General features: G+C 36.5%; 1 protein-coding gene and 1 non-coding gene across 4 annotated transcripts in view; one reads left to right on the plus strand and one right to left on the minus strand.

Annotated features, from left to right (window-relative positions):
• Znf407 (zinc finger protein 407) overlaps positions 1–12060 on the minus strand; it is a 426208-nt gene that overhangs the window by 267245 nt on the left and 146903 nt on the right. The gene's annotated exons all lie outside the window — the stretch shown is intronic.
• Positions 6113–6219, plus strand: LOC128113136 (U6 spliceosomal RNA). The gene has a single exon (XR_008219356.1). It is a non-coding gene; the product is annotated as a U6 spliceosomal RNA (small nuclear RNA).

A 12060-nucleotide genomic window follows, 5' to 3' on the forward strand; every position in this document is an offset into this window, starting at 1 on the left:
ACAAATGCACAAAAAGACCAAGCTGTGAAACTGTGTTTATAGAGAAAATAGGAATATAGCCCAGAACCAGCGATAACCACGATGTAAGAACAGGGCTAAGGATACACTAACAATTCTCATGACAATTTAGAATCTGAGAGATTTCCCCTGACCAACAGTACTGCTCAATAAAAAGCAACAAATTGTGTGTACAAAATTAGGGCAAACTGAGCAACTTAATTTCCATCATTAAATATATTCACGATATATAACATGAAACAGACCAATTTATTCCCAAAATAAACCCCCATGGCTAAAAATAAAACATCAAATAATGAATGGTTCTTAAAGACATTCATCATTATTCATTTTTCACATTAATTCAAAATATTAAGAAATATATTTAACATGATGTTATTTGACTTTGGAGGTACATATCACTTTAAAATGCATGATTTTTTTCTATTTTGTAGAATATATCTTTTTTACTAAACAGGTATAAATATTCTGAAAATAACCTTAAGTGAACAGTATTTCAATTTGTAATAGTGTACTTGCTTAAGATAGACAAATTACAGAATTGTTGTTGTTGTTGTGGTGGTGGTGGTGGTGGTGGTGGTGGTGGTCAGTGTTCATTTCTACTAATGACTACATCATCACCAGAATAATAGCTCCTGGTAGTATTCACATCCTTTATTCAGACACCAGTGGATATGTTTGATTATGTGGCATAGAGAAATAAGATTGCAGGTTCTACTGACAGCTGTAAATCTGTAGTGTGATCACAAGGGCAGGGTAAAAGGAGAGGTTAAAAGAGCATGGCTAAAATCACAAGACACTGAAAGGGAGATCAGAAGAAAGCCCTAGTAGTTTCCTGAAGGTGATGATGGAGCTGGATCCATGAGAAGCTGAAGACAGTAAGGGGAAAGATTGGTGCCCAAGGTCTAAAAAGGTGTGCAAACACAATTCTGCAGCTACATCCTGCTTCATCTACAGAACGAAAAAGTGTGCTAACACAATTCTGCAGATATATTCTGCTTCATCTACAGAATGAAAGTGTGCAAACACAATTCTGCAGCTACATTCTGCTTCATCTACAGAACGAAAAAGTGTGCAAACACAATTCTGCAGATACACCCTGCTTCATCTACAGTACAAAAAAGTGTGCAAACATGTTCCTGTAGATAGTTCCTGTTTCATCTACAGCATAAAAAGCTTCAGCTAAGTGTGAAAGTACTATTTACCACTACTACTTTCTGTACCAAAAGAAAAATTTCAATTTTACTTCGTGTTTATGTGTATGAATGCTTTGCCTACATCTATGTATGTATACCACATGCATTCAGTACTGGAGTTAGAGACCACTGTCAGCCACCAGGTGGGCTGGGAACCAAACTTGTTTCCTCTACACGTGCAGCCACTGCTCTTAACCCTGAGCCATCTTTCCAGCCAGTACTGACTACTAGCTAATGACTTAGTGGTCACAACTAGTTCTAAACCATTTCTGAGTACTTCTAATCCTCACCATTGGACTTTCTTGTGTTTATCCTATCCGCCTTGGGTGAGATTTTATTTATGTGCATGTTTCTATCTTCACACAAAAAGTTCACTTCCTGAACGTCAAGCAGAGTCTCTTTACAGGACAGTCTAAAACATGAAACTCCACCCATGTTTTCCAAGGCTGTTTTTCACATCTGAGGTGATGATATATAAGAGTATGTCTGAGGGCTGGAGAGATGGCTCAGAGGTTAAGAGCACCACCTCTTCCAGAGGTCCTGAGACCAGTTCCCAGCAACCACATGGTAGCTCACAGCCATCAATATTGAGATCTGGTGCCCTCTTCTGGCATGCAGCAAAGATGCAGGCAGAACTGTATACATAATAATAATAATAATAATAATAATAATAATAAAGAACATGTCTGATATTCAGTCACAAGTCTTCTTTCACTGAACTATTTGAAACTATTACACCTAAAGTTCATGACCCCCAGTTTCTCTTTCTGGCAAGTCATTCTGCATACCAACAGCACATATGCCTGCTTACTCCACATCTCAGTCCATGACCCTTTCTAATGCTCTCTGGGCAAAGTCCCAGTTCTGCTCAGCAGACGGCAATCCTCCATCAGGCACTTGAAACCAGTTCTTCTATCTTCAAATATGTCCTCCAAAGGGAGTCTGAAATGGCTGAAGAAAAGCTACATACCTAGTAGGTAGTGAGATTAACTCAGACATTCAGCATGATCATAGAATATTTTGTATTAATTCCAAGTACAAGAAAAACTGTCCATAATATATAACATTTGAAAGGCACAAAAGTACCAGAAAGTATCATTTCTTTATGTGAAGTTCTTGAATATTTTGTATTCCAATGTACACATGCAAAAATATGTATTGCCTGAAACAAACATAAACTAAATTCACTCTAGTAGATTTTCTCTTAGTCTCTATTTTTTTCTAAAATAAGTAAATTTTTCTTGTTTAATATTAACAAACATAATATGTTGTGTTTATAGTTTATAGGTCATTTTGTTTTCTTAATGGATTCTTAAAACTCCATCACAACACAATGTAGGCATTACCAGTTCATGCAGAAAAAAGAAGGAATTGAGGATGGAGGAAGATAAGTCACTGACTTTTTGGAGAAAATACAGCAAACAAGCTGAAAATGCAAAAGTAGGATTCCTGCCGAGTGACCTAGTTCCTACAGAGCTCTATTTACAACTGCAACCCTACCACTGAAAGTGCATAATCCACTACAAACTAAGAAGAAAGGGTGCTTAATGACAAGTCCACAAACAAGGTCATTAAAATGTACTAACTCTTTTTCAAAAGGAACAAACTAATGAATGAAAATCTAGCAACAGATAAAAAGAACAGAGTTTTTTATTGTAGGGGTTAGGAAAGTATATAATATTTAGAAAGAAAAATATATCCGTATAAATGGAAATACATTCTCTGTGCTGGTTAGTTCTTGTCAACTTGACATAACATTAGCTGGAGTCATCAGGGAAGAGGGAACCTCAACTAAGAAAATGTCTCCACCACACTGGCCAGCATGCAAGTCTGTGGGATATTTCCTTGATTAATGATTGATATGGAAGGGCCCAGCCCACTGTGAGTGATTCCTCCCCAAGCAGGTGGTCTAGGTTGTACGAAAGGATAAGCTGAGTAATCTATGGCAAGTCAGCCAGTAAACAGCACTCTTTCATGGTCTTTGCTTCAGTCCCTGCCTCGGGACTGAGTTCCTGGGCAGACTTCCACTTCTGATGAACTGAAGCTCTGAAGAAATAAGCCCTTTCATCCCCAAGTTCATCATAGCAGTAAAAAGCAAAGTAAGACAACCTGTATCACAATCAATAAGTATGTAAGCACATTCCCATTTTGTTGTTTAAGCATAGCTTCATGAAATAATCTGCCCATCATATTTTGATCTGCTGACAAGAATGATAAATGAGCAAAATAGGAAAAAATAACTTAAAGTTCCAAGACATTATGACTCTATCAACATTTTATCTTGCAAATAAAGAAAAAAATATACAACCACTTGGGATTTGTTTAGTTCACATTCGAAATCTAAAAGGGACAGTTTCAACTCTTTTATGAAATAATTTTTAGGTTAAAACAGATGTGTCTTTCATTGTTTCTAAATATCTTCTAACACACTTCATGGGGTTCTACCATCCTTCTGGTTATAATTATCACATCTACTCCTCTGCCCAACACATGTGAAATAGACTCTAACAATGTTATAGAAGGTACGGGATGTAGCTCATTTGGACAAATACTTACTTGCCTAGAATGCATAAAGTTATGGCTTTAAAATAGAGCATCTCATAAACCAAGTACATTGGTATATGCCAGCAATCCCAGCATGTGGGAGGGAGGAGGTCAGATGTTGAAAGGCATCTCATAGTGAGAACAGGGCTAGCTTGGGACCTTTGAGACCATGCCTTAGAAAAACTATCACGAAAACTATCACATAGCTTTACTTAGTGCAGAATTAACGTATATGTTGAACAGGTAATTAGTACTTTTTTCTGGATAACTGTGCTAGTCTATGAATATAAACTTCGTTTTATTTACTTAAAATCTCATGAAGTAACAAAAAGAAACAAAAACATACCTCACCCTTCTCAAAAATTAAGTACTCTCTGTACAGAGTGTTATGTGCGTTTATAGATACAAAATGTTACTTGCAATAGTCAAAACATTCCTCCAAGAATATGATATTGTAATACAAATATGTACAACAGATACAGTGTCCTATACTATCCAAACAAAAGAGGAAGAAATATTCAAAACGTAATTATTTAACAATTAATTCTGCTTCAAGTTAATGAAAGCTCTCATGAAAATGTAATTACTATCATTCTCATAACTGTAACTACTACTGTACCTCACCCCTAGCAATGTATTTTAGACTTCCAAATACTAACTGCATCCTAAATTAAATTGAAAGCAATCCATATTGGTGCTGTTGTACATTTTGTTTATATTCTTATTTAAAGAGAGGGAGATGAAATAATATTGGCTGTTTTACGTATACCAATTCACTTAAATCAGACACTATATTTTACTATTGAAAAAGACCTGTGGCATGTATATATTAAGTAACTCTATAAACTCTGTGACAGAAGTGGTATTGGGGCAGAACTCAGAGACTACAAATATGACTTGAGAACGCAATCATTAAAATGGCACAGTGGTTCAATATATGTCCAGGTGTTTTCTATAGGAGAAATCAACCATAGATACGCCATGAGGGAATCATGCTGAGGCTCTCCTAATGGGAGGGCAGGCAATAGGAAAGCACTCAGATCAAGGCTTGGAACTGTGGGAGGCCGAGCTACATCCTCCCTCACCCACAACTACACAAGGGCACTGCTAGCTCTGTTCCCTGGGTTTATGCTGAAGATTAAATAGGAAGTTTAGTAGAACTCTAGAATAGCAACCCTACAAACATGAGAGGGAGGGTTAAACAGACCCCAGAACCCAGACAGAGAGGATGTTCAAGAGTGTGCATATTCGTCTATAAATCTTAATGTCAGTTTTCCAAGATGTGGAAACCTTATACACCAACCTATGCAATGACATAACAATAAACAGAGAAGAAATTTATAATTTTACAGGGAGAACAGTATATCTCCCAAATAAGATAATAAATATTTAACAAGGGTTATTAGGTATAAATCCACAAGTGTAACAGATAGGCACTTAATTTTAAGGTAGCTAAGCTAGGCCTGGTGGCATATGTCTATAACACCATCTATGAAGGAGGCTATGATAGAAGTAGAAGTTTGAAGCCATCCTGGCCTACATAAAGAGACGAAATCACAAAAAGAAAAAGAAAGCAAAGCATCTTGGAATAAATAGAGAAATGGTCAGAAGAAAACATATCTATAAAGTGTTAACAACCTATGAAAAAAGCCTAAGTATGAAGTATTTCAAGAAATGAAGTAACTCTCAATAAACAATTGCTATTAATAAATTAAGGCTCTCTTCCTACTGGAGCATGTAATTCTGGTCTTGTCCTTATTGATTAAATCTGCAGGTGCTAAAACATAGAAGGGTGTTTATGTCAAGGAATAAAACACTAATCAATGAATCCAACAACAACAAAAAGCAGATTTCCACTTTTATATGTAATATATTTGCAGATTTCTTCCCTAATATTTTGTGTAGAGGCTGAAATAAGATCCTGCATAGTGGATGGCAATGTGGAATGAAAACCCTACCTGCTATGCAGTCTACTCAAATCTGGGAAACATTCATCCTAATGGGACCAGCAGGCCTCTCAGCTCCACGCACGAACTGGCACTTAACCACTACCACCACCACCACCACCCCAAAAAAAACCCTTCGTGGAGAATTTCCTCTAAAAGTTTACTCAGTAAAATGCTAAGCTGTCTCAAATTCAAGGAGTATAAACTGGAAGGTCCAAAGACAGAAGGTGCAATGGAAATATTTTGAAGAAATGAAGAGCAAAAAAATTTCCAAATGTGAACAATAAACTCCAAGAAGTCAGAAATTCAACAAGTTGCAAACAGTATATAAGAAATGAAGAGAAAGTCCAAAAAGCAGAGGTAAAAATGTTAGTTAGAGAAAACCTAAGAGGAGAATGGCAATAGAGTGTGCTCGGTTCGGCAGCACATATACTAAAATTGGAACAATACAGAGAAGACTAGCATGGCCCCTGCGCAAGGATGACACGCAAATTCGTGAAGCGTTCCGTATGTTTTGGTATGTAAAATCTCTTAAAAAAAAAAAAAAAAAAAGAATGGCAATAGATTTACAGAAACAAAGGAAGAACCACAAGATACAGTAACTTTCACCTTCAACCTGAGAAGTACAGAAATTAGCCACAAATGGGGTTAGCAGGGAAGCAAAGTGAAGTCAACATGAAGACCCGAGTTCAGATCCCCAAACCCACATTCACAGAAGCCAAGAATGGATATGTGTATGGAACAACAGCATCCCAACGGACAGAGACAGAATGATCACTGGGGCTGCAAGGTGGCAGCCATGCTCTAGACCCAGTGAGAGACTATGCTTCAAGAGCACAGGCAAAGTCTGACAGAGCAGGAGCCCTGACATCTCCCTCTGACGTCTGCAAATGCACAGGTGGGCAAACACTCACTCCTACACATGCACATTCATTACACAAAGAAGCATCACCCTCATGTGTTCTCATGAAAATACATGTAGAAAGACAGAAAGAAAAAGATGGAGGGCGGGAGGGAAAGACAGAGACAGACAGAAAATAGATAAAACACAAAGTGTAGGGTAGGACTGACACTGGACATTAGAGAAAAGCAAAAGTCATTAAGAGCTGAATTTATGGAACTCGTACCAAAATGTCAAAATTCTTATCTTCTGAAGACAAAATCACAAACTGGAAGAAAATCTTGGAAATCATGTATGCAATAAGTTACATCTAAAATATATACAGAAACCTTAGATTCAATAAGAAATGGGAAGCTGTATTCTAAGATGAACAGAGGACCTCCAGAAACCTTCAGCACTGCGGAAAACAAGACATATAAGGCCACAAGAACATGGCCAAAAGCATTCAAAAAATTAACGAAATCCAAAATGGGATTCTTTGGAATAGTTAATACAAACAGGAGAAAGTAAAAAGAAGAACAACCCAATGTCCTGTCAAGTACATGGGAAGAGGAACTATCAAACATATCTGAATATGACTTGAACATTAGTGAAAACTAAACTGTTGAAAATATCTGTGTGCAAGCTATCCCTCTAGAACCCTACTCAAGGAACTGCTACCAGAAAATAACCTCCATAACTATTTCATGTTCAAAGAAAAGAATAACAGGGAACTATTAGAACAATGAACAACAAGTGGAGACTATCAGCAAAGAGATACGTCAGAGAACCAAATATGAGGTCATTGTAACTGAAAAGCAGAAAAACTAAATAAGAAACTTACCAAGATCAGAAGAAATGAAAAATCACAAAAAAAAAGGGAGGGAGGGAGGGAAGGAAGAAGAAAGAAAGAAGGAAAGAGAAAAAGACAATCAGTAAACAGAAAGGTTTTCACTCTAGACTGAAAAGATGAAAAAGGACCAAAAGAAGAAGTTGGGGTGGGGTGTGAACCACAGAAAAAGGAGCATTACCAAGCATAAGAGGATAGTTCTGAAGGGTAGGATGAGAAAACATATGGGGGGGGGCTAGTAGGAAAAATGTAACATTCATGTAAAACAACATTTGCAACATCCAAGAAACTTAAACATTCAACAGGATCCAGAATGACAGTCAACATAATTAAACTACCAATGTCAAACACAGGAAAGGACCTGTGAAAACAGCAACAGGAAAACTATCGTTTAATTAGATTAGTAGGCATGTTCATCAAGATTAGTAGGTGACAGCCAGGAGGCTGAGGTGCACGCCTTTAATCCCAGCACTCGGGAGGCAGAGCCAGGAGGATAGATCTCTGTGAGTTCGAGGCCAGCCTGGTCTGGTCTACAGAGCAAGATCCAGGACAGGTACCAAAACTACACCGAGAAATCCTGTTTCGAAAACCAAAAAAAAAAAAAAAAAAAAAAAGATTAGCAGGTGACTTAGCCTCAAAACTATTCAAGACAGAAAGAAATCATACTCAAAGTACTACTACACACACACACATAGAAATGAACCAAGATTTCTGTATAAACTCAAAAATATAGATGCGAACACAAAGAGATGTGAAGGCAGAGTCAGATAAACAAAAGTCAAAAAATTCATAGTCAGCAAATCAGCCCTACAAGAAATAGTAAAGATAATCCTCCAGGTTAATATTGAAAGGAAACAGGCAGAAATTTACTTACAAATGAAAGAAAAGAAAGACACTATTAATGGAGACTACCTGGATAAATGATGAGAAAATACAAAATTATCTTTTATTTCTATCTCTTTTATTTCTTGCTGGGTTGAAAGATACCAACTTAGAGTAACAATTACAATGGAACATAAAATGTATAAAAAATTTGAATCACAGTAATAAAATAGAGGGAGAATGAACCTACACAGGAGCAAAGCTTTGCACAGTTGAAATTAATTTGGTATTCAACAAACTGTAATAACATAAGTTACAATGTTTACTGTCATCCCCAGGGTAAAAATTAAGAAAATTTAAATACATAAAATTTACATGCATATATAAATTATATATAAATATATATTACATACTCATACATTTATATATATATGGAACTACAAATAGAATTAAATCGATAAATAAGAAAATGCCAGCATAACTTACAAAATAAAATCGTATGTAGTGAAACAGAGAAACAAAGGAGGCACAAGGAAGAACAGCCACCAAAAGGCAAGTGTGAACAACATGAGTCCAACATGTCAAAAGTCAAGTGTGAAGAACAGGCTTAAACACTACAACCCAAATGCAGAGATATGAGAGTGTACTTTAAAATAAAGACACTCCAGGGGCTGGAGAGATGACTCACTCAGTATGAAATACCTGCCTTATAAGCATGAGGACCTAGATTCTCAATTGCGAAAATGAGCTCAACAGATACGGCATGGGGGCAAGCCTATGGGGCACTGTTTTGATGGTTAATGTGGTAGGACCTCGCTCACTATGGCAGTGCTACCTCTCAGCTGGTGGACCTGGATGCTGTCAGAAAGCAGGATGAACAAGTCATGTGGAGCAAGCTAGTAAGCAGCACTACACCATGGCCTCTTCATCAGTTCCTATCTCTGTATACAACATGGATATGCTAGTACACAGCATAGATACACTAGTATACACATGGATATGCTACTATACAACATAGATACTTAAGTATACACAACATGGATACATTAGTATACACAACATGGATACACTAGTATACACATCATGGATACACTAGTATACACAACATGGATACACTAGTATACACATCATGGATACACTAGTATACACATTATGGATACAATAGTATACACAACATGGATACAATAGTATACACACCATGGATACGCTAGTAAACAATATGGATATGCTAGTATACAACATAGATACACTAGTACTATACAAAACAGATTACTAAGACAAAGACAGTTACTGAAGAAAGTGAAAGGTAATTTTAATGATGAAAATATGGAAAAAGAATGGAAAACAATAAAAACGTATTTGTACAATTAAAAAGAAAAGCAAAAACTGACAGAACTGAATTGAGAAGCAGAAATTCAAACAATAAACTTTAAGAAGCTTAAACTCGCCCCTCCTCACTGTGAACAAAACATCCCACACATTCAAAACAATATCCAATACACAGCACAGACCCCCAAGACTGGCACAATGAAACAAGCCCACAGAGTGCCCAAGATTGCAATAACAGAAGCACTCTATGATAAACTCAAAAATTTGTAAAATTAAGTTCTGGAGAGCTGGCTCAACAGTTGACAATGCATGACTCTTTTTAATAGGATAGGATGGGAGCTTGGTTCCCAGCACCCAAGGCAGGAGGCTTACAACAACTGCCTGTAACTCCCATTCCAGGGGATCCAATGCCCGCTTCTGGCCCCTGACACACACACTTACACACACACACACACACACACACACACACACACACACACACACACACATCTTTAAAAAGAAATTAACTAGAATATACCAATTAAAGAATATTCTGATAAATAAGCAGTGGATCAAAAAAGAAAATAAAAACATAAATGAAAATATAAAAAATGAAAGCATTAAAACTTATGTGGCCCAGGTAAGGAAGAGGACAGAAGGCTTGCATAGCATGGCATGACCTGGCTAAGATCACCTCCACCAAAAAAGGGATTGGAAGTTGGAGAAAAATTCTTATTTGTAAGCATCTATATTTAAAAAGAAAACATACCTTTTACCATCTTAAATAACTAGAAAAATAAACAAAACACAAAAGATCAAGAAAAAAGTAAAAGCCAGAATACTGAAATAAAAATTTACCAAAATAGAAAATAAAAAGAAACACATAAAAAAACAACTCTAAGTTGGTTATGAGAAAAAATTAAGAATGTACAAATTCACAATGATTATTATGGAGGTGGGGGCAGGAAGAACAAGAAGACTAAAACTTGTGAATAAAAAAATACTAAAAATACTAAATACACTAATACTAAATTTACAAAAATAAGAATTTTGAAAAATACTATAAATACTGGCACTCCACAAGTTAGACAAACCAAAAGACCAAATAGTCAACTGAAGGGGAAAAATAATTAAGAAACATAAAACCTGAACATTTATATACTTAGAAATGAATATATATATAATAAATATATATTAAAAATAAATACATGTTGTTGTTCAAATCTTAGATGATCTTTTAAAAAAAACCCAGAGCCAGATATCAGGGTGAAAGCTGAAAGATCAGAGAAGCAGAACAGCCAGCCACTAGCTCTTACCTCTAGAAAATCCTCAGCCTAAAGAGAGAAAGTTCCTGTTTCCTCATGCCTTATATACATTTCTCTGCCCAGACATCACTTCCTGGGATTAAAGGTATGTGTGCTTCCCAGTGCTAAGATTAAAGGTGTGTGCCACCACTGCCTGGCTCTGTTTCCAGTGTGGCCTTGAACTCACAGAGATCCTGAGTGATAGGGTTAAGGGGGTGTGCCACCATTGTCTGGCCTCTATGTCTAATCTAGTGGCTGGCTCTGTCCTCCGAACCCCAGGCAAGCTTTATTAGTGTACACAATATATCACCACAATACATCACACATAAAGGTTTATATAGAAACAAAAACTAAACAATAAAAATACAACTCAAATTAAAAGTCAGCAAAGTATCTGAATCATAATTTTCTATAGAAGATACAAAAACAGACAACGAGCAAATTAAATCCATTCATCTTCAGGGAAATCCACCCCAAACCTCCAAAAGGGACACCTCATTCAAACTCACTAGATTGCCTATACATTTTAAAAGACCATGTTAAGTAGGGTCTACTACTAGAGAGGACAAAAAAAAAAAAAATGGCACAGCCATTGTGGAAAGCCATTAGTGGCTACAGCAAAGCTAAACACTATTATCACACGAACCAGCAATCCCACTTTCAGATACAGATCCACGGGCTTCAAAAACCTTGTGCCCATACAACACTAGCACACAGTTTACAGTAGTGTAAACTATGATGCCTGAAAGCAGTAAGAGTACAGATATCCGCAAAATGCTGAATGGATAAACTGTGCTACATCCTTACAGTGTGGAATTTGCAAGACATAAGAAGTAGCCATGCATGCCACATATAATATGTATGAATTGTGAAAAGATCCAAACACCATATGCTATAGGATCTTACTGGCATCAAATGTCCGGGAGAAACAAATCTACAGAAAAGGAAAGCAGATTATTTTTAAAGGGATCATATGAAGAGCACATCACTTACGCTCACTGAGAAAGAACCTACCTTATCACTCATTTAGGCATTCATTTCAGATTTCACATACCAAGCAAAAAAAAAAAAAAAGAAGTTTTCTTTTTTAACTGACAATTATAAAATAGGTAACAAGAATTAAGGCTACTCTTGAAGAAAAAGTGAAGTTCAATGACAACTAGGGTTCTCCAAAAAAAGGCACACATTCCCA

The sequence above is a fragment of the Peromyscus californicus genome, unplaced genomic scaffold (assembly GCF_007827085.1).
Source record: "Peromyscus californicus insignis strain IS unplaced genomic scaffold, ASM782708v3 Scaffold_17__1_contigs__length_78620276, whole genome shotgun sequence".
NCBI classification, from domain to species: domain Eukaryota; kingdom Metazoa; phylum Chordata; class Mammalia; order Rodentia; family Cricetidae; genus Peromyscus; species Peromyscus californicus.